Source organism: Ipomoea nil, unplaced genomic scaffold (genome assembly GCF_001879475.1).
Source record: "Ipomoea nil cultivar Tokyo-kokei standard unplaced genomic scaffold, Asagao_1.1 scaffold3162, whole genome shotgun sequence".
Lineage (NCBI taxonomy): Eukaryota > Viridiplantae > Streptophyta > Magnoliopsida > Solanales > Convolvulaceae > Ipomoea > Ipomoea nil.
This window is the reverse complement of record NW_017619590.1, coordinates 223,958-248,958: the sequence shown is the minus strand read 5'-3', so window position 1 is coordinate 248,958 and position 25,001 is coordinate 223,958. Positions and strand designations below refer to the sequence as shown.

The following is a 25,001-nucleotide window of genomic DNA, read 5'->3' as shown; positions in this document are numbered from 1 at the left end:
ATTTACCCCATAAGGAGCAAGAACCTTCCTCCTAATTACCTACAATCTTTTCCTCAAAAGCTGATTTTCGCTATTTGAATAATTGTTATATGATTTATGACCTTCCTGAATTTATGTGACAAATGCTTGGTTATACCACGATATTGAGTACGTGAATTTAATTGTTAATCACGCACTAGTTTAACATGTTGAATAATACATATATGTGCTTTATAATATGTATGTGGCTATCCGAATCTGCACCCGCGTGGTATTTGCCTCTTATTTAGGTACATAAATAATTATATGTTCGGTGCAACTTGTGATCCTATGTGTTAAATCATCATAAATCAATCAAACAATGAACATGCCGTGTGTAAGACTTCTATGTTATGTTATCATGCATCCATAAAATTTACATGATGTGAGTTGCATATTCATAACCTTATTATTTGGTGCATTTTGCTAGCACAATAGTTAGGCTTAAACCCAGTAAATTTATATGTGCATATGTATATATTTCCCATATAATATTTTCCTTATGTGCTACTATACTAATTCGGGCTCTTTACCCCAAAATGATTTCTAAGCTTCGGGGACGAAGCTTCTTGTAAGGGGGGGAGAGTGTAACATCCCGTGTTACGGCCTTCAATCCCGAATTAATTATTTAATTAATTCCGATAATAATAATTAAAAATGATTTAATTTGATTAGGATTCCCTTTAATTAATTAATGTGGTCCACCATGGATTGTGGACCCTTGCCTAAACTAGAGTTTTAAGCCTATTAGGAATAAAGAGGGTAAACCTTTTACTAGTCAGATTCTAATTAGGAATCCTAGACCTATATATCTATTGGGAATAAAGAAAGTAAGCCTTTATTATTAAGATTATGATTAGGATTCTTGATTCTATAAATAGGGGATTAGAGAACAATTAGAACCCTTACCACCCATAGTTATATTACACAAAAATATTCCCCGGAAATTCCCCACAACCGAGCCTAGGGAGATCAAGCGGATGGAAATCTTAGAGAAGAACCTTAATGGCCAAGGGAGGATTAATTAAGGCTAAGAGCTAACCCATGTCTCAACAAAACCTATTTTCCTTGCTATAATCTTCTTCTTTGGCTCCCTATTCTATACTCGTGTCTTGATGAAATCTTCTATGATAATTGTGATATGATCTTGGTAATTGTTGAGATGATTTTATGTGTGATCTGGATGATCTTGATGATGATAAGAGGGTCTTGATAATTGTGTGTTAATTCTTGATAAATCTTGATTTTAAAGATAGAGTATGATTTTGTGATTTAAATCTAAATTAGAGCCCTAGGTTGAATTGGGAATTTGTATTGTGATGTTCTTGATATATATTTGGGTGAGAATTCGCATGCTAGGGTGATAATTATGTTTAGAAGTCATGCTAGGTTGTGTTCTACGTGATTGTTGCTTTTGATCCGTTAATTGCCTACGTGGTGTCGTTATTTACGTTAAAAAGTGTCTAAGCATGGTTTCGAGTTCCACAAAGGATCCCGGGGCGTTTATTTCGATAAAGAGTCAGTGGCGGTAGGTGGGGGTAGGGGGACCCGCCACCTACCCGCTGCCCAAAGAAACACCGCCGGCAGCGGGTAGCCGGCGGGCAAGCCGACTACCCGCTGGGCACCCGCAGCCCGGAAATCTGTCGCCGGCGGGCTGCCAGCAGGTGGCCCTCCACGCTACCCGCTGGTCGTCACCCACTCCGGGACTTTGGCTTCCCCATTTGATGTTCCCCAATCCCCGTGGTGTCCCAACAGACCCCGTTTGTCGTGCATGAGTCTAGTTTGATGTTTCGGGTGCCATTCGTAGGATAGAAGAATCTTAGGTATGGCATGCTAGTTGAATCGGTAACCCGTTGGCCTAGAAGGAAGATGCATGAACACCTTAGGACTATTCTTAGTATGTGAATGGTCACACGTAAGTTTATTTATACGATTTCCCCCTTCCCAATGTGCTAATACGTGCTACTATGTGTTATGTGATGAATGATACCCCAATTTGGTTGCGATCAAATTGGTTATTCCTGAGCTGCGGTTCAGAAGTTGGCTGCGGTCAAATTGGCTACTCATGAGCTGCGGTTCATTCTCCTGGCTGCCGTCAGTGATTCACTTCTTGGGCTGCGGTCCACATGGGCCTCGTGTGCTATGATCCACCGACTGGACGCGCCAGGCGGTGTGTAGGGCCTCTAACCCAAGGAAGGTCGTAACTCACTGAATGAGTGATCAGGCAGTGTGTAGGGCTATGGTCGGCTGTGATCCACCGAGTGTATGGGCCAGCGGTGTGTAGGGTCGTAGTCTCTGAAGATAATCTCCAACCGAATGAGTCCCCCAGGCTGTGTGTAGGGCTTTGATCTACTACGACCCACCGACTGAGTTCGTCAAGCGGTGTGTAGGGTCGCAGTCCCCAAAAGAGGATCACAGTCGACCGACTGAGCGCGTCAGCGGTGTGTAGGGCTGTGATCAGCCGTTGAAATCGTCAACGGTCTATACGGTTGGTTGCGATCAACCCCTTCATGCTGCGGTATGAGGTAGGGTGCTACGGGGCCGTGTTAGAGCTCTAAGCGCTAACCCTCATGTGCGGGGCATGCGATTGGTCCCGTGGCGCCACCAAAGTGTGCTTGTGTGACTTGAATGATTATGTGAATGATTTGAAAGTGAACTGTGACATTAGATACATGTTCTTTATGATATTGTCTCTATATAACTGTTTATCATGGTTTAATGTGCTTATCCCTACCTGTCGAGTCTATTCCTGGTTTTAAAGCTAGAGTCTCCTAAGTATATATCTTCCTGCTTCAAAATGGTTTTCATATATATATATATATATATATATATATATATATATATATATATATATATATATATATATATATATGTATATATATATATATATATATGTATATATATATATATATATATATATATATATATGTGTGTGTGTGTGTGTGTGTGTGTGTGTGTGTGTGTGTGTGTGTATGTGTGTGTGTGTATTCAAATGAGGACAAGTATATTATAGAGGACTGTGAGGACAGATGTAGTGTGTGCCATTAGCAGCTATGTTGTGTGCAGGACTGAATGTAGTCGTGTGCCACAGTTTGTATGTCGCGCGCTAGATTTGTTAATTTATAGAGCCTGGGTTCGAAACTTGATGTTTACATTTATTCTTGTGTGCCATTATGTATTATGTTGTGTGCCTGGTATAAATTTGTTGTGTGGCCATTATTTGTCCTCACAGTCGTCTATATATTGTTGTCCTCATTTGAACTCAACCCTATATATATATATATATATATATATATATATATATATATATATATATATATATATATATATATATATATAGATATATATCTACCTATATTGTATTTCAACGCGTTGGAGTGGGTTACCAGCATCATTCGCTGAACAGATATATTTGGCTTTCATGCACAGATGATTAGCTTCCGGAGCGCGCTAGAAGAGCTTGGATTAGATATATAGTTTTCCATTCGGCCTGCGTGCCATGTTGATGTATTGCGGATATTTAGTTAGTTTAGCCTGTGCATCTAAGTTATCCGGCTCAGATGTGGTATAGCACCCCGCACTCTTATGTTTAGTAATACTCTGTTTTGGGATTTAATGAGAATTTACCTTTATTATATAAGTTTTAAAAGTTTCAAAAATCTGGGGTGTTACAGGGGAAACATCAAACGAGGAGAACCACCTTCCCACTTGGGAATTTCCAGCGGGTGGCCGGCGGGTGGTTCCCGCAAGCGGCGAGACTGCTGGGTGCCCGGCGGGTAGTCGCCTGCCCGCTGCCGACAACGCCCTTTTGGGTGCCCGGCGGGTAGTCGCCTGCCCGCTGCTGGGTGCCCGGCGGGTGGCGGGTTCCCCTACCTCCACCTACCCCCCACTGACTCATTTTCAATACTTGGGTCCCGGGATCTTTTGTGGAACCCGAAATCATGTTTAGACACTTTTAAACGCAACCGACGATACCACGTAGTCAAATAACGGATCAAAACCAAAAATCACATTGAACATATCCTAACATGACTTCTAAACATAATCTACACTCGAACTTGTGAATTCCCACCCAAATATACCAAGAATATCACAATACGAAATTCATGATTCAACCTAGGGCTCTAATCATATTTAAATCACAAAATCATACTTTATCTTTAAAATCAAGAACATCAAGATTTATCAATAATCAACACACAATTATCAAGATCCTCTTATAATCATCAAGATTATCAAGATCAACACATAAGATCATCTCATCAATATCAAGATCATATCATAATCATCATAAAAGATTTATCAAGACACGAGCATAGAGGAGGAGCTAAAGAAGAAGACTATAGCTAGGAAAATAGGTTTTGTTGAGACATGGGTTACCTCTTAGCCTTAATTAGAATCCTTGGCTATAAAGGGTCTTTCTCTAGGATCTCCTCTTCTTGATTTCTCCTATGGGAATTCTTGGGAATTCTTGTGGGGTGAAAGTTATTGTGGTGTGGATTCTAGGTGCCTCCTATGTCCTTATATATATCTAAGAGTCCTAATTAGGGTCTGAATGGTATGGGTTTACTAATTCTATTTCTTTTAGGACTAAGTGTATGGTTTAGGGATAAGGGTCCATGGTCTATGGTGGACCCTTCCTAATTAATTAAGGGAATTTAATTCTCTTTTAAAGGGTAAGTAATTAAATAATTAGTTTGGATTAGAGGCTGTAACACAGGGTGTTACAAAAACCATGTCTCAACATCAACCTAGCTCTTCCACCTTAAATGCTCAAGATAAGCTCGCACAGGAACTCCATCAACAGCGTGCTATTCTCTACAAAATTGCTAAGGAACAACATGCTCTCAAACACACTCAATTCGGCCTCAAAGAACGAGTCGACCTTGCTTGCACGAAGATTGATCTAGGGCATGACAACATGTTTCGGATGGGCGAATATCAGCTCACTATGCTCGAGTATGTCAAGGATGTCCTTAATGCGGTTAACAGTCTAACCAGGTTTTCTGCCTCCCCATGTGATGATGCCAAAAAGGGGGAAAAGACAAGAAAGGATGATGACAAGGACGAAGACAGAAATAGATCACCATCACGTCCTGGTGAATCCAGAAGAAACAATGAAGGAAAAACTTCCACGAGACATGAAGAGAGGAGAAGCTCACCAAGAAACACGAGATCGTCGCCTCCAGCATCCAGATCTCGTCAACAATACTCTTCAAGATCCAGACAACATTCCATCAAACCTCGTCAATCCTTCGGATCCACCTCTGAGTTTTCATTCTCCGGGAAAATGAACAGAGAGAAAAAGAACCTTCGCCAAAGGCTGATGCGTAAGGACACTGTAACCATGGACGCCATAGGAAACTTCCACACTTACCAACCATATGAAGAAGGAAGTGGAAAACGCTTTGAACGGTACAACATACCTGTATGGATGAAGAAGAGAGATAACTACTTTAGGCAAGTTCATCAGAGTCAAAGGAATGAAGAAATTAAGAAAGCAAATCGTGAGCTTTGGAATAAGCAAGAAGAAGCAAGACTTGTCAGAGAAAAGGAGCTGATTGAACGAGAAAGGGTAAAGGAGAAAATAAAGATATACAGTCTGGCCATGCATGCATTGCAAGTCTTCATGAATTGAATGCTCAATTAGTAGTGTCGGGTTTTGTATAATTGAGGATCAAACGAGATGTGCCAAAAATTGAGTTAGGTGTTTGCTTTGCATTTTCCTGAAGGATTTGAAGCTCCAAACCCAATTGGAGGACATGAAGCCAGTGTAATCCATTCATTTGACACAGTGTACCATCCTTGCCAAAATCTTGCACCCAACCACTTCACCAACTTATCTTCCATTTGGGGAAGCCACCATCACATTGCAAGATGTGGAGATTTTCTGAGGATTGCACATTGATGGCATATGTCATGACCTCAGAATTATTAGGCCTGCACCTCTCATTTGATCCTGACATGTCTACAAAATTCGCGACCACTAACATAGCATTCAAATGGTAAAGACATAGAGTGCATGACTCAGTTGCGTATCATTCAATTACTAGGTGAGTGGAGTGTTATTCTCTGACACGTCGAACAACAATGTAAGACAATATTTCTTTGACTACATTAGAGATTCGCAAAGTGCCAATGACTACGGTTGGGTAGTGTTGTTCTTGCCTTCTTGTACTGAAGCATGTGCAGGGTGTGACCATGGATAATGCTTGTCTAATTGGCGTTTCCTCATTCTTCTTCAATTGTGGGTTTGGCTACTATCATACTTTTCGTCAAAGTGCCTATACAGTCAATATCCCATAATGAATATTTTATTTCGAGATTAAGAGTGTAACTTAGTAGTAAATTACACTTTTTTCAACAACCAATAGTAGGTTTCAAGTCAATCTCGCCACTCCCTTTATCTATATCTATGAATATTTTACTTTGGGATAATTAAGAGTAGTTTGATAGTAAACTACACTTCTTTTCGCCAACTAACAATAAAGCTTCAGGGTTGATCTTGTAACACCCCCTAATTTCCATGCTATTTAAAGCCTTAAACATGTAGATTCCTAAACCAAAACATCAAACACAGCGAAAAGCTGAAAGAGGAAATATATAAACTGGAAGTATAGGGGTGCTATGCCACGCTCACCCAAGGGTGAACGCACAGGCTAACATCTGCATTGTTCAAAATCTAAAACCAAACATCATCAAGTACTAAGTCTAAATTGGCACCTTAGAAAATACTAAAAACACAAGATGAACATTGATCTTACCCTCCTAGATGCCCAAATGTATGGAAGGTAGAATCTTGGAGACAACTCTTGAAGTTTTGACAAAGCTTCAACTTGGCTTGGAAGAAAAGCTATCTACCTTTTTAGAGGGAAGGTGGAGCTAGAATTTGGAAAGTGTAAGGAGAGAAATGTGGGTTTTCTACTTAGCTTACAATACTAACACGAGGTGAAAAGTTAAGAATACCCTTACTAACATGAAGAGGTGTAAGGGAACAAGGGAACTCCCTACAAAGCTCAAGGTACAACTTTGACTTTGGGTTGACTAGTCAATTACTAGTCCCCGACTATTGAATTTTCAGGATTTTAGAAATTAAATTACCAATTGAAATAGGATTAATTATTTAATTAATCCCTTAATCAAATTTGGATTTCGGGGTGTCACAGATCTTCACAGCTCAACATCTATGTCAATGAATACTTTACTTCGAGATTAAGAGTGTGACTTGATAGTAAGCTACACTTCTTTTCCACAAATCTTCTTGAGGAAAAGACTTATGCTGGATAGTTTTTCCTAGTGTAACTTAATTTTATTCTATATTTATATTTACTATTTTCTTGTAATTTTCTTATATAGTTTCTTTAGTCTATATACCTTTTAACTTCCAAGCATTTTTAAATCTTTTTGTGTAACTAATGATCGTGTTTAACCAAGAATTAAAAAAAAATGCATTTCCTGAATCATGGACTACAAGATTAAGTGCGGAATTGGTTTTAATTTGGTAATCCTCAACTTAAATGCATTCATAGTTTAAATTTGATCAAATTTAAAGTTAATTCTTTTGTATTAGTAGTACATCCTCTCTATGATTCAAGTCTCGCCAAAGAAGTTGACTGTGTTAATCCATATATTTATATGAGTTTTTTATTTAGCTTTTTCAATTTAGGAAAAAGTGTCAAATTGGCCCCCCTAAGTCATCCAATCGGGATAGTGCAATTAGGTCCACTAAGTAAAAAAAGCGCCATTCAGATCCTCTGAACCTGTAAAATAGTTCAATTAAGTCTAAATTAGCTTGTATAGCAGATTAATTCATCCCAAGCTTGACACCTGTCGCTTTTAAAATATTTTTTTTCTTTTATTCTTTAAAAATCTTTTTATTTATTATTAAATCATTACAAATTAAAAATAAAAATTATAATTAAAACCAGTCACCGGCTGTACGGCGAGGACAACTACGCCTGTCAACATGAGGTCTAGATCTGGACCTCAAATGACCGGGAACAAGTGCGGTGGTCATGGCTGCCACCCTCGTTCCAAACGGCCATGGACGACCATGGCTGTCCGAGGCCGTCATCAGACAGCCATGGCAGTCTAAAAAAAATTCGAATTTGTTGTCAAATCTCTAATGTAGTCTAAGAAACATAGTTTCACCTTGTTGCTCAACGTGTCCAGGCATAATGATTCCTCCTAGACCCGCAACAATTCCTAATTCAACACTGATGCAGATATCAACATGGAGAAGAAGCTTCCTATTTCGTCTTAGATCAAGACAATGTCTAACATGAAAACTAAATTTTACTTCTAATCATATGACTAATTACCATAGTATTTTTATATTTAGTCATCAATTAGTAATTTCGTCATATTTATTCTGTTTGTTAATTAATTAAAAGGAATATGTCAATTGTAATCTTGCAACTAAATGTGAGATTAATTCTAAAGAAAGAATACCAGTATACAAAATTGTAAGTTAAAGTTGTTCAACAGTGGATCCGTGGCGCAATGGTAGCGCGTCTGACTCCAGATCAGAAGGTTACGTGTTTGATTCACACCCCCCCCCCCCTCCCCCCTAAAAGAAAAAAAAAACCTTACTACAGGCTATCTTTTCGTAGGCGTTTGCCCCCGATTCAATCGGGGGATCGAATTGATTATAGAAACATGAGCTTAATTAGCCGATTTATTAGTGAACATTGAAAAATGTTATAAAAAAAAACAACGATTAATTACTCAAATAAGCGAGTCAACCGCTAGAGCTAATGCTTTGAAAGCTAGAAATTAAAATAAAGATCAAAAGAAAAATTCAAAATAAATAAATAAATAAAAAGAAATAGGCTTACTTCACTTGAATCATAATTCCAATCCGAACTCAAATGCGGATTGGTGTTTTGCTAGTCCGTGAATCTATATAATTAGAGACTATCTAGTTTTAATGTTTAATTACACTAATTATACATGGTAATGATATACATAATTTATGTTGCTAATTATATGTTCTGTTTTATTTTTTCTTAAATACTTGATTAATGATTAAAGATTATAGATTGTCTAGTTTTAATGTTTAATTAATTAGTTAATGCCTTGCTTAATTGTCACTTGTGCTTTTTTTTTTTTTTTTTTTCCAGAAATTAGGCTTTGCTTATGTTTAGGGTTTAGGCTTTGCTTATGTTTAATCCGAGTTTTCTTCTTCCTCATTGCTTGGCTCAGCTTGTATGCTCAGATTTCTTACATTGATTGCTTCATCAATAAGTGGAGTCTTTTCAGCTCTTTCATCGAATTTGACATGGATGGATTCTTCTATAACCATGGTTTTTTTGTTCCGAGTTCTGAAGGCTTTGCTAACCGATGATAACCCATGAACAATCCTTCATTAGCTCCTTCGTTGAAGGCTTTTAGATGATTCTTCCCGTTGTTATGAACAAAGCACCTCCATGAGTTTTATTGATGAGTGACCGATTTTGAGTGTAGCAAGCTGTGTTGATTGCTTCAGCCCAGAAGCGTTTAGGTAGTCCAGAGTGGGCTATCATTGTTCGTGCTGCTTCTTTGAGAGTTTTGTTCATCCTTTTGTCAACTCCATTTTATTGATGTGTTCGTGCAGCCGATAGTTGATGGCAAATGCCATTTTGTTATTTTTGTCTGCAGAAATCTTTGATTACTTTGTTCACGAACTCTGTGCCCTGATTTGATATGATTCCTATGTTTCTAACTTCCTTTTCTGTTTGAAGCTGTCTTAGAAGTTCTGGTAACATCTTTTCAGTTTCATTTTCTTCTTTAGAAACAATGTCCAAGTGTATCTTGTGTAGTATCCACTACAACGAGAGTGTACTTTCGTCCACTTAGACTGACAGGATCAAATGGTCCAAATAGATCCATATGAAAAAGACTTAATGATCGAGAGTTTGTATCTATAGATTTAGACTTGAATGAAGCTTTGATCTGTTTTCCTTTTTGGCAAGCATCACAAACTCTATCTTTGACATAAGCTACTTTCGGTAAACCTTCAACAAGGTCTCTGTTTGCCAATTTGCTGATGGTTTTGAGATTTAGGTGATTTATCTTGTTGTGCCAATTCCAGCTCAGATCTACTTTACTTTTGGCAACAAGACAAACATTTGCTTTTGAGGATTCCCATGCAACCACGTACATATTCTTCTTTCGAATTGCAGATAGAACAATGTCTCCATTCTCAGTAATGATGACATTGCATTTGTCCTTTGAAAATTCCACTTTGTAGCCCCTAGAGAACTGACTAGTGCTCAAAAGATTAAACTTGAGTCCTTCAACATATGAGACATCTTGAATGGTTAATCTGTTTCTGATGATATCACCCATTCCTTTTGTCTTTCCACTAGATTCCCCTCCAAATATGACTTTGAGGCCATCAACTTCCTTATAGTTGCTCATATTTGATTTGTCACCTATCATGTGTCTTGAGCATCCACTGTCAACGTACCATATAATCTTGTTGTCCTGAAATAAAAACTTATGCAATTTTAGGCACCCTTTCGATTTCGGGTCCTTGAGGGTTAGTGGTCAGTTTTGGGATCCAGACGAATCTAGAGCTAGTGTTGCTCATTCTTGGTCCTCTTTATCCATTAAAGACGCGATAAGCATAATGGATTTTTGCAAAAGTTTTGGCTTTGTATTGACTTTGAAAATAGGTTTCGGGTGGATTGCAATACACCTTAGAATAGTTAGTCTGTTTGTGTGTGCGAATTTTCTCGAATTCTGCTTTCGACAAAGGTTCGGGAAACACAAGCCAGTCTTCATCGGAAGGTCCACTCCTTCCGTCGCCTGTCATCGGTCTTCTAAGTGACCTCTTAGACTTGGTATGCCAGTTTCGTCGATTCTTCCGTCCTTCATGTGAATAACCTTTGCGTTGATTCACAAGACAAACTTGCCTCTGATTAACATTAGGGTTTTCCTTAAAGTGGTAATTCCTCGTAGGCTAATCTTTGTTGTAACAAAGACTTGGTCTATTTACTTTTGATCCATTCCTTTTGACAATGTTGCCATATCTAGGATTGCCTTTCGAGAGATTTCCATTTGTTGGTTCCACAACACATTGGATAGCCTTTCATTTATAATGCCTTGTTGTTTATGGTGTTTTACCCTTGTTAATCTGATTCATTGGCTCAGGCATCTGGGTTGGTCCTTGAATAAACACGGATTTTAAACCTCCAGTAGAAGAAGGATCCATGGGTTTGTTCAACAGGATTTGTGATGGGGAACTTTGTGTCATAGCCAATTCCGACTTTTTCCCTTCGCGGTCTTGATGCATTCACCATTCTTTCTATCATCTTAGACGAATTGGTAAATGATGCAACGACCTCACACAAATTTTGCTCCCGTAACTCTCTTTCTGTGCACTACTCCTTAAGAAAAAGAACTGGTGATGGCTAACCCTATGTTTCTAATTCTAACGCGTCTGAGCTCATCATAACTGATCTTAAGTCGAGAGTTCTCTTCTTTTAACTTGGAGTATGTGCTTTCAATTACCTTGAAATCCATCATCATCTCAAAGATTGTCTCATTTGGATTTCCTTCACTTTCCGAGCTAGATTCTATTTGAGTAGATGAGGAGGATTTAGAATTTACGTCATCATTATTGGCCATCAGACATAAGTTGTTTTCTTCTTCCTCTCGGCCAAACAAACACATGAGTCCTTTTTCAACTTCTGAACTTTCACTATCTGAGCTAGAGCTTGATGTGCTCTCTTCGGGTTCAGCCACTTCACTGGATTCATTTACGACCATTGAATTTCTTCTACTATCGTGTCGTGACTGATTGGACTCATGTCTTGTGTTTCCTCTTTTTGATTCGGATGCATCCTTTCTTTTGGTTGGAGAGCTCATGCTGGGTTCCTGGTCCTGATATTTGCGGAGCATAGGGTGGGGAAAATTTGCCTTGACGTGTCCATATGCTAATTTAGGCACAATATTAACTCACCCACTAATTAAGTTATGTCATCCTAATTATCCTAGTCAGTGGCGGAGCCACAATGGGAGCAGTGGGGGCAGCTGCCCCCACTGCCCTACCCCATATAAATTGTATATATATTATATATACCAAGATTTAAATAAGGTTTGGGTTGGCTTGGATGGTAAGGCCATTGTTTTGCCTCTTAATATGAATGAAAGGTCAGCAGTTAGAAACTTGTTGCTTGCTTCTTTTTTTCCATCTAATATTGCCTTTTGTAACTGTGTTTAGTTACCATTTGTTTTTCAATGCTTATGCATTCCACTTAGTTGCCCTTTGTTTATCTTTTTTTCCATCTACTAATATTAATAATATTCTAATATTGCCCCTTGTAACTGCGTTTAGTTGCCATTTCTTTTTCACTGCTCCGTTTAGTTGCCATTTGTTTTTCACTATTTATGCATTCCATTTGTACTTATAGCATATAGTTGTTTAACAATTTTATTCATATTTGATATTTTGTATTTTGTATTTGAACATTTTTTAATTCATTTTACCTTTGCTTTTTCGCCCCCACTTAACGTAAATCCATGCTCCACCACTGATCCGGCTATAATTAATTCTTGATGACGCAAGTGACACTTTATTCTTTAGATAGGCATATATCCAGCAATCTAGTAGTATATGAACTTTAATATTAGCTTATCTCAACAAAAAAAAAACGTTAATATTAGCATGACAACATGAAGTTTTTTTTTTCAACATGCGTAAATTTCCAACTCCGCACCTCAAACTCTCTCTGTATCTCAACGATTCCGTGACTCGATTAGCTATCACTACTGGAAATAAATGAATTTCTGACCTCCTGAAAGTGATCAGAAATGGCCTTAATTAGGTCGGAAATTCTTGCTCCATCCACTTTTCCGACCAAATTGGGTATTCGGAAAAACCCTCTTCACTATTTCCGGCCACTGAAAAAAGTGATCGGAAATAGCGACCACTTTTATAAAGTGGTTGGAAAAAATTGACCAACAAAACAATCGGGCGAGTCTAGATTTTCCGACCAATTTGGTGGTCGGAAGACTCGAAGCAACAAATAAAAAAACATTCATTTCACTACAGAGAGAATTCCTTTGTAGTGAAATGATATATATATATATATATATATATATATATATATATATATATATATATATATATATATATATATATATATATATATATATAAAATTAAGTTCCACCATTATTTTTGTCCTTCTGAAGAATGAATGATATTGTCTTGGAATAACCAGATCACATCTCAAGACAACCAGGAGCAGCAATTGGTTTCTTATATGCTTTGTTTCTTTGACTCTTGTTTTTTCTATAAAATTTTACTAATAGATTTAATTTTCAGGGAGGCAAGATCCTTACAGGAGGTTTAGTTATACTATCTGAGGTATACTTTGTGCAGCAAACAATAGTAGAAATATCTCCAAGTGCTAATTTCGCGAAGGAAGAGTTGTTTGGCCCAGTTCTTTATGTTATAAAATTTAAGGTAGCTACTTTTTTTTATGAAAATTTATGGTTTTCATTGATTAGAAATTGTTTTGTGTTGTGTCACATGGACAAACATTTTTCAATTAATGTCTCACTTCTGAGTATCCACTCTTTTTGCAGACATGTTGTTTAAATAAACAACTCTGTGCCTCAGGGTTTGAGTAGTTCAATCTTCACCAAGAAACCTGAATATATATTCAGGTGGATTGGGTTTGTATTTCAACAACTTATTTTATCATTTAATGAAATTGAAAGATTATAATCGAATGAAATATGTATAGTTTTCCACCAAATATCTTACCATCTTGCAACAATATATATATATATATATATATATATATATATATATATATATATATATATATATATATATATATATATATTCACTACAGAGAATTGAAATGTTTTTTTTTACTAGCTACCTCCAAGTGGTCGGAATTTTCGACTGCCGGTTGTCTGAAAATCCACAGCCGCTCTATTATTCTGGTGGACTTTTTTTTCTGACGACTTTAGAAAAGTGGTCGCTATTTCTGACCACTTCCTTCAGTGGTCAGAATAGCAAAGTGGGTTTGTAACAACCCCGATTTTCATACCAAATTAAACCTTAAACATGCAGATAAACTAACCATAAAACATACATAGCGGAAGACTAGATATGAAATAGATGGAAAACGTAGAGTGTCACGCCACACTCACACAATGGTGAACGCACAGGCGTAAACATCTGCAACATGATCTATCAATCTCAAAACCAAGGTCAACACATAACGTCTAAGTCTAAACAAAGGCACGCAGACCCAAATCAACATAAAGAAAAGGGGATCTATTCTAACAGCTTCTAGACTGCGCCCTCATTTAATCAGCACCTGAAAGAAACACACACACACACACACACACACACACACACATATATATATATATATATATATATATATATATATATATATATATATATATATATATATATATATATATATATATATATATATATATATATATGGGACGACGCCCGGTCAGCGAATGATGCTGGTAACCCAACAATACATGTGAAATAATATATGTAGATAGTTTATATGTATACAAAATCATTTGCGAAACGGGATATAGTATATATCAATTTCAAAGCCAAGATAGAGATCAACACAAGACTCTATGCACTCACAATAAAGATAAGGGAACACATCCCAAGACATCAAGTAGCAATAACGACTCACAAGAACGGCTCAAGGCATAATCTACCATCACACAGTAGATTAACACCCGACATGCATAACACAAGAGAATAAGGACACAACCATTGGCAAAACATTGCCTTTGTGACAACACATGTCACAAATAGAGAAACGCACAACAACGGCTACACAAGCCTTCGTGACATCACCCATCACGAATTGAGATGCCAACCTTATGCCCGGTTCCAACCTTTTGTCTACCCCCAACCTTATGTCTAGTTCCAACCATTACCTCTAAGTCCCCTGTACATCCAAGTCCAACCTTTTCCCTCCTGGGACCGTCGTCCCCCACCAACAACTACCAACAAGACCACCGATTCATAGTACACGAGGGTACCGATCACACACACGACAACACATGCCACCCAAGAAATACGTGAACCCATCACTCAGGTCACAAACTCCATAATCGCGTCATGGCCACCACGAGGACCACTGCCGTACCTTGGGGACTAATGTCCCATACCATTAATCGTGCAATCCAGATACAACCACATACACCACACCACAACAGGAATCAATCAACGGATCACAACGAAGATATGAAACCATACTCAATCAAGGAATGGATCACAGTCCAACAACAGCGATGATTAACACAAGTCATCATCAACAATAGGAAAGGACAAACAACACACATGCTAGCATTTAAACACCGAACTAGCATGCTTATCAAACGCGTAAACCAAACGTAGTTCCGAAGAACACACAAGACTCATCACGGTTCAACGAATCACAATGTTGAACACTTAGCACGATTCAAGACACCAAAACCTACATGGAATCCTACCATATAGTTCTAGACATACGAAATATCAAGAAGACGCTCAAATAGTTCCATAAAAGAACATCAGAAAGTCAAAAGACCAAATACCGAGTCAAAAGAATCACGGGGAACAAATCCCCAAACAACACCAACATTGTACTCGCGGGTGGAGCCACGGGTGGACCTCCACTCGTGGTTACGCCCGCGGGAACCACTCCCACGAGGCTTTGTACCCCGCGGGTGGGGTGACGGGTGGTGCCCCGCCCGCCGTTCCGCCCGCGGGTACACACCATGTACCAAAAACAATCCCTCGGGGATTTTCAACTCCAAGCTCAAATTCAAGTCCAAAACATGCCAAATCACACCAAATACAACAAAATGACTTGAATCAAAGGAATAGCCAAACAATGGCATACAAGAACCCTAATAACAAGCTCTAGATATGCATTTTCACAAGACAATGCATCAACACTCACATTTCATAGCAAAACACATGTAGAATCTATGAAATCATCATATAGGTAAGAAAAATAGATTTTATAGAGCATGGGTTACCTCTTGTAGACAAAAACCTTCACTTAACACTTCACCAAGCTCCTAATAAGGTTCACCTTCCACACCCACTTCAAGAACACACCAAAAGATCATAAAGATTCTATCTTTAAGAAAAGACACCTTAGAAAACACTAAAAACACAAGATAAACATAGATCTTACCCTCCTAGATGCTCAAACGTAGGAAAGGTGGAATCTTGGAGACAAACTTTGAAGATTTTGCAAAGCTCCAACTTGGCATGGAAGAAAAACTATCTAACTTTTAGAGAGAAGGAGGAGCTCAAGTTTGGAAAGTGTAAGGGGAAAGAATGAGGGGTGTCTTCTACGTTAGCTTGCATTACTAACATAAGGTGAAATGTCTTTATTACCCTTACTAAAATGAAGAGGTGTAAGGGAACAAGGGAACCACTCACAAAGCTTTAGGTACAACACTTGACTTTGGGTTGACTAGTCAATTACTAGTCCCCGACTATTGAATTTTCAGGAGTTTAAGGAATTAAATTATCAATTGGATTAGGATAAATTACTCAATTAATCCTTTCATTGAATTTGGATTACGGGGTGTCACAGATATTCTCACTAAACCACTTTGTGAGAATAGAGTTGCTACCCTTCTACACGAAATCGGGATGATCGAAATGACCTAACATGCTTGCGTGTTGCGGGATGATAGAGACCTTGAAGCTAAGAGCTGCAGGAACGATGTCACAGGAAGCTAAAGCATAGATGATAAGAGCATTCATTCCCATCCATTGAAATATTATCATTGGTTTCCTCAAACAAATTACGTCAACATATAGTTAACCTTTTCTTTATTGACCTATTTCAACACAAACCTACATTCAGGACGCTTTGGCCTAACTATTATTTTCCTTAATTTCAAGCTTGGATGAAAGGAATGACTTAAAATATAAGTGTACACTCACAATGTAATATATGATGGTAAAAGCAATGGCTGAAGCTCCAGTGGTGGTGAACGTACATATATATAGCTCAATGTATAGAGTGGTTTAGAAAGAGGAATGCCTGAAACAACAACACTTCGTGCATTGTTTTATTACAAAATTTTAATTCCTAGATATAAATGCATGTGAAATACAATCAACATTACCTACAACCACCCGCACAAGTCCAACAATCAGTAGTGGGAAGGAGAATATGGACCAAAATATTATCCTTTAATTTGCTTGTGACCCTACATCAAAATAACAGATACGTGTGATAAAAAATAATGAAGAAAATAATGATAGGATTTAATTTAAGTTTTCAAATAAGCCAAATAGCAGCAGAGTGCATCTTACCTTGACCTGCACAAGAATGTGCCCACAATGTAATCCAACAAGGCATGTTATGGCAGCCATTAAAGAACTGAAAATTTTCAATTAAAATGAAGAAGAGGAAAACATTTGGATTAAGAAGGGAGAAAAAGGAAAAAGGAGCACTCAAAGTTGAACTACCAACTTGCAACAAATTAGAAGTGATGTCAAGAATTAAGAATTTTTATAATCGGACCTTTTTTTGCATGATTTTGCTAGAAAAAGGACATATATATGTACTTAACCAAAACAAGCAGGATGACTAACCTTGTTGAGACATTAAACCGTGCTGGAAATTAGCACCAATATGATGTGTAAAATAAAGCACTGGTTGGGAAGCTCTTGAATTCTCATTGCATATCTAAATGGATAAAAAATTACTGTAAAATTTGCTAAACTAATCTACTACTGTGCTTCATCAAAAGTAAGGACAACGACAATCAGTTCAGTGTTATTATTGAAGAGTGAAAATTTTTCAAAATTTTGAGCAGGTTATATATTTATTTATTAAAAAAAGTAAAAACCAGTAACAACAAGAACAACATGACCGGTCTGCATGAACAGCAAAACTATATTCATATATAATATCTTGGATGCGTATTATTCCACTAGAGGTGTAGCAATGGATTAGAAAGTGGTGCATGGTTAGTAATCAGCATTCCGAACATAAGAAGGCACCATATTTGCGATCAGGGGCGGAGCCAGGACTGAAGAATGCGGGGGGCCAATCACGATATAAAAGAGAATAATGGAATATATTAATTACTCTTAAATTAGTAATTTCATCTGTGTAAATTACTAATTTCATTTGTTTAAATTAACACTGTAAATTCCAATTTCCAAGCAATTATACTTCAATGCATCAGGCTTTATTTTGCAAACAGACATGATTTTCTTAAGAAAAAAATATTACATATACAATTGTAGATACTGGTACTAGCTAGATTATAGGAGATAAAGAATCTGGGCACAGAAATGCAGAGTTTTACATAGTAATATGAAGAAAAACGGTGCCATCCCCTGACAAGTGTAACCCATGGCAAGCACAAATTCCTTTCTGTCCACTGGCTTAGATTTTGTAACCCTGCCATGGCAAGCACAAGCACAAATTCCATTGTCCGACCATGTTATTGATGCCAAAGTAATGGCCGGTGAAAATGCATGGAGTACATGCCCAATTGTATGTGACTGCGTCTAGAGTTGGAAACCCTAAGGGACTAAAAATTTTAATTTGTAATCTATCTATTATATATATATACTAATAAGAGCCAAAGAGAGTTAGGCCTATAATGTATAGAAAAATTGACGGTCAAATTTTTTAATCAAATGCATGGCTCATATTGATCATCTACTATACTAATAAGAGCCAAAGAGAGTTACGCTAGAACAATTGACGGTCAAATTTTTTAATCAAATGAATGGCTCAGGTTGATCAGATTTTAGTTTTTCCTTGAGATTTTCTCATTTATCCTTAATTACATGATTATCCTTTAACTTCTCCGTTAAATATTTTTTTCTCCATTAATTTATGTTAGTTCACCGTTAACTTACTCATAGATTTCAATAAGAAAGGTCTTAGGTTTAAACCCCATTCCAATCAAAGTTGGCATAATCAGTACTCTATTTTACTCTTATTAAATTAAATAATAATTTAGTATCTACAACAAAATTGTGTTTCTAAGTCAAAACACATAAGAATTGTTGTAAGACGAAACTTGTGAATACAATACATGAGTCATGAAATCCTAATCTGTTAATATTGTGTGACTACTGTATTTGAAATGGAGTTGTGAATACAAAACAAGGTAATCAATTACGTATATGTTAAGAATGTGTGTTCTTAGTATACAAATTGTGAATTTTTTAAATATAAATTGTGAACATTTAGTATGTAAATTGTGAACATTTTGACCCAGGTCCACCTTAAAAAGTGGGCCCGGGCGACCAGGTCCATAGAATAATTTGCGATTAGATAGGAAATAGCAAGTCCCTACCCACTATATTTTCCTTTGCATCAAATCAAAGGAGGGGAAGAAAATGGGAAAGAAATTACAAAGTTAGTGTCAATAGCATTGGTTAGGGGTTGTGAATTCAGTACTACTTGACGGTGAAATTGTGAGTTCAAAACTAGTTGATAGTGAGAATCGAAGATGTTGAACCTGTGATTGGAGATGGAAATTTTGGTCAGTGAGTTAACTCGTTTCTTGACTTGGATTGATAGTCTTTTCCATTATTATTTTTTTTTCTTTTAATTTTTGAATTAAAAAATCTATGTTAACATCCTTCTAAGTGGGGAATACTTTGAAGAGATCACTGCTAGGACAAAAGGGTAAATGCTCAAGGACGTCAGCAACTGAGGATGTTGGCACTGATGAGGAGGTGGAGCAGATGTTTGATGAGGCTGATGGTTCTGGTGCTAATCCAGCTGAAGAAGAGCTTTGTCATTTTCAGAGATAAACTGTCGGCCAAATTAAACTAGCTTAGATTTATGCTGGCGGAACAGCAGAACCAACGCGCTGCGATAAGTCAGTTGCACAAATCTTGCACCCAACCACTTCACCAACATTGAAGGTAAGACACATAAGTTAATCACAACTTAAACACAGTCATTCACTCAACCATTCAAAAATTAAGAATATAGAAACAACACACACAAATGCATTTTCAACTAATAATTTCACCTATCCGAAAATACAAACATAAAATATAAAAGAAATAGAGGAATAAGTAATATTAAAATATGAAGAATATTTGTATTGATGACATTGAAAATAGAAATGGTAGCCACTATACGTATCAGCTACCAATATTTTTCTAATTATATCACTAATATGAAATACTTTTTCTAGTTTAATATTATTATACTTATTTATCGTTTTTTTTTTAAGTATATGTTCATGCATGCCTATTTAATGGGTGGTACCTATTGGACAATATTTAGTCTTTAGCACATGATTTTGGATTAGCATAATTTTGAAATAAATAAGTAAATATATATACCTAGCTAACAGGGCTAGGTCGATCTATTAGGTCCGATCAAGAAGGAGGATGCATGGGCGGAGCTATAGTGGGGACAGCTGCCTCCATTCCCCATCCCACCCCTATATATAGCCCTTGTAATTATACGTATAAATATAGTACATGTATAGGTATAAGTATAAAATATATATAAATGTAACAAAAAGATAAGTTAGTCAAGTTGGTAAGGTATGCGTACAACTTATGAAAGGTCATGTGTAGTGCTTGCTAGTTTTACTTACATTTCTTATGTATTTTATTTTTTCACCCATATCCAACAATGGCCATTTTTTTAATATATTTTTCACCATATCCAACCACTATCATTTTTCTAATATATTATGAGATGTGTCATTTTTTTTAATCATTTTGTTATGATTATTTTTATAAAGTTGTGATATAATTGCATGATATGTAACCGAGTAATGTTTTCCATGTGTTCATCAGTTGTATATAATGCTTTGTCAGAGGTCACGAGTTCTATAGACATATCAAGATCCCTTTATGTGGTCTAAGAAACATAGCACCACCATGTTCCATTATTTGACATACATGTCGGGGAATTGAATAACATCCCACCTAGTAATTGCATGATACACAGTCAGGCCATGCATAACACGTCTTCATGAGTTGAATGCTTTGTTAGTAGTGTCGGGTTTTGTAGACATGAGAATCAAACGAGATGTGCCAAAAATTGAGTTAGGTGGTTTCTTTACATTTTCCTGAAGGATTTGAACCTCTAAACCCATTTGGAGGACACGAAGCCAGTGTAACCCTTTCATTTGACACGGTGCACCATCCTTGCCCAAATTTTGCACCCAGCCACTTCACCAATTTAACTCCAATCTATCATTGAACACGCATAAATTAATCCCAACTGAAGCAAAATCATTCACTCAACCTTTCAGAAATTAAGAAAGGTGAACAGTGATGAGAAATCTGGTCTTCCTTGGAGGAAATAAGCTCACATGCCTAAAATGTAGAAATCACTTATAGATCTATGGTTTGCTCTCAATCTACACCTATGCAAGACTAAATGTAATGCAAACTGAAATTTAGTATAATTACCTAAAAGGAATGTTAGCAATAATGATTGTAAGCATTGAAAATTTAAATAATATTGTTAGACCGTGGTGGGTAATTGATTGCTAAATTAATTACTTTAATTAGGCTAATTGGACTAATATTTATTTAATTGGGTTAATTAAATGGCCCATTGAATATTTAATTAGTCTAATTACTTAATTAAATGTAATTGGATGTTGGATTATTCGGCCCAAGTTGGTGGAATATTTAATTGAGTCGGACCAGACTGCTTGGATGAATTGGGCTGCCTAATTAGCGGGTTTGACTTGGTCTTGGCCCATCAAAATTATATGTGGATTACATAATTTTGAGGAATTTGGATTATTTGATATTATTTGAAATTTAATGAAATGATGAACCTGGACACAATGGTGTCCCGATACATTCCTTAATTTAATTAAAGAAATTAAATTAAATAAAGAATTAAGAGTTGGTTGGAGATTTTCTCTCACCCTCACCACTATAAATAGTGGTTTCATTTTCTAGAATTGGAGCTCTGGAAATCTGCATATCGAAGCTCTGCCGAAATCTCTCCAGGATATCGTCTGGAACACGCCCGCAGTTGTACTGCGTATACGCGCTGAGGAACACGCCACTTGAACACCGGAAGCCCTTCTTTGAAGATCAAGCTGCATATTAGCCCTTCATTGAGGAACAAGCTACTAACTCCGGAGGCCCTTCAGCAAGGAACTACTTCCAGTTCGGCATACTCTCGAACTCGGCATACTTCCAGTTCAACATACTTTGAACTCGGCATACTTCCAGTTCAACATACTTTGAACTCGGCATACTTCCAGTTCAACATACTTTGAACTCGGCATACTTCCAACAAGGAACTACTTCAAGTTCAGGAGGACCTATGCCCAAGCTACCAAGTCCAAGTCTACGCTTGTAGCTAGCCCTGGCACAACCCAGAAAACGCAAGGTCCGCTGACAAGGAACCGCGCAAAGGATTTGGGGGTCCGAGTACCTGAACCTCAGTCCATGGCACAACGGGTGGTTCGAAGGCTCAACAAGGCCCCTGCTGCCTCAAAGGCAATTGCTTTTACTGGAAGTCACCCTCTCCCAAGGGAGCTACCGATGGTGGTAGTCCAACTTCTATGCAAGGGAACGCTAGTAGCGGGAGCACTTCCCCCGTAACTCCGCCTCATCCATTATGGAAGGCTGCACCTGAGTGGTCTCATGTCTACAACGTCATGCCGGCCATGGCGACAAACACAAAGTCTGTGGAGGAGCAATTAGCTAGAATTGCTAGGTCTCTGGAAGGAATGGCTGTCGCTCTCCAAAATCAAGAGAAACGGCTTAACACCCTCGATAATAGGGTAGGAAGCATCATGGAGGAGCAAGGAAGCTGTGCTCCAGGAAAGCAACCTGAAGGGCAAGAAGAGGTTGGTCAGCAATCACCACCACCTCATGTTAGCCATGTGGTAGGAGAAGCTGCTTCCCACTTACCTGCAACTGAGAAAACTATTCCAGTTACTGAAGGCATGATACCGGTGGATCAGTTGAAGGACTACATAATGGGGGCCATCAAAGGCAAGTTGGATGGAGGCCATCCTTCATATTCCTATGCTAAGCCCTACACACAAAGAATTGAGGAGTTGAAAATGCCCTACGGCTATCAACTCTCTATCCTACAACTAGAAATAGGGCATTTCATTTCTATGTAATCACACACATCCTAGGAAAAGTGATGTAAACATCTAGAAAAATATTATTCAGGATCACAATAAAAATGTGATACTGAAAGTAGAAGTCTCTCCTCCATAATGATCATGCCTATGCCTATTGATCCAAACCTCCATTGAAGATCAAGCCATTTGAACCCGGAGGCCCTTCAAGAAGAACAAGCTATATATACAAGCCCTTCTTTGAAGATCAAGCCACTTGAAACCCGGAGGCCCTTCAATGGTGGAGTGTTCAAGGCACTAATTGAAGAATCAGAGGATATCCAGAGACATGTACCCACACCGCATTGATACTTGATATGTAAACCAGAACTTTGAATTTCTAAATATATATTCAATTTTCTTTGTTCACAAATTGGCACGCCCAGTGGGACATCTCTGCCTCTCATCTCTTCATAGGCATTTTTAACCGATATGGGGGCAAACCCCATATGAAATTTGAAATGGAGGAGGCTAAATGATACTCCTTGGCACGAGTTGAAAAGGACTCATATCATTCAAGATACTCCTTGGCACGAGTTTAAACGGCCTCATATCTTTCAAGGCTCCTTGGCACGAGTTGAAACGGCCTTATATCTTTAAGTTGTAGTGTCGAGACTATCTTGCACTACATACTTTCAAGTGTTATATGCTCTCAAGTGGTGTACAAGCAAGTCTCGAGGGGGCATTTGTAGACACTTAAATTTTGATAAATATTGATTATTTATCAATATTAGTATATTTGAATATATTTGAAATATTTTGGATAATAATATTGATATTATCTAATTTGTTAATTAGATAATATCAAAAGAGTTTGAGCTTATCAAAACTCTCTATCCTACAACTATAAATAGGGCATTTCATTTCTATGTAATCACACACATCCTAGGAAAAGTGATGTAAACATCTAGAAAAATATTATTCAGGATCACAATAAAAATGTGATACTGAAAGTGGAAGTCTCTCCTCCATAATGATCATGCCTATGCCTATTGATCCAAACCTCCATTGAAGATCAAGCCATTTGAACCCGGAGGCCCTTCAAGAAGAACAAGCTATATATACAAGCCCTTCTTTGAAGATCAAGCTGCATATTAGCCCTTCATTGAGGAACAAGCTACTAACTCCGGAGGCCCTTCAGCAAGGAACTACTTCCAGTTCGGCATACTCTCGAACTCGGCATACTTCCAGTTCAACATACTTTGAACTCGGCATACTTCCAGTTCAACATACTTTGAACTCGGCATACTTCCAGTTCAACATACTTTGAACTCGGCATACTTCCAACAGGGAACTACTTCAAGTTCAGCATACTCTGAACTCGGCATACTTCGAATTTGGCATATTCCAAATTTGGCACACTTCCAATAGGCATACTTGTAGTAGAGAATCAGAGGACTTCTCATATACAGAGATTGTACCCTTTCCTGTTTGATATATACTTGATACTACTTGTAACCGATACTTTGAATTTTGAATATATACAATTCAAGTTTTTCGCGTTTACATATTTTGGCACGCCCAGTGGGACAGCTCTGCCTCTCATCTCTCTACTACTATACCTCTACCTGCGCATCAAATGGCATCGAACAATCCCATGTTCAGGAGGACCTATTCCCAACCTACCAAGTCCAAGTCTACGCTTGTAGCTAGCCCTGGCACAACCCAGAAAACGCAAGGTCCGCTGACAAGGAACCGCGCAAAGGATTTGGGGGTCCGAGTACCTGAACCTCAGTCCATGGCACGACGGGTGGTTCGAAGGCTCGACAAGGCCCCTGCTGCCTCAAAGGCAATTGCTTTTGCTGGAAGTCCACCCTCTCCCAAGGGAGCTACCGATGGTGGTAGTCCAACTTCTATGCAAGGGAACGCTAGTAGCGGGAGCACT

At 37.8% G+C, this 25,001-nt stretch overlaps 1 long non-coding RNA gene across 1 annotated transcript; it reads right to left on the bottom strand.

The window, feature by feature from the left end:
• Window positions 1-9,218: 9,218 nt before the first annotated feature.
• Window positions 9,219-17,806, bottom strand: LOC109167454. Its single transcript, XR_002051859.1, has 3 exons — window positions 17,610-17,806; window positions 16,279-16,281; window positions 9,219-9,230 (listed from the first exon to the last, which is right to left on the bottom strand). It is a non-coding gene; the product is annotated as an uncharacterized LOC109167454 (long non-coding RNA).
• Between the last annotated feature and the right edge of the window lie 7,195 nt (window positions 17,807-25,001).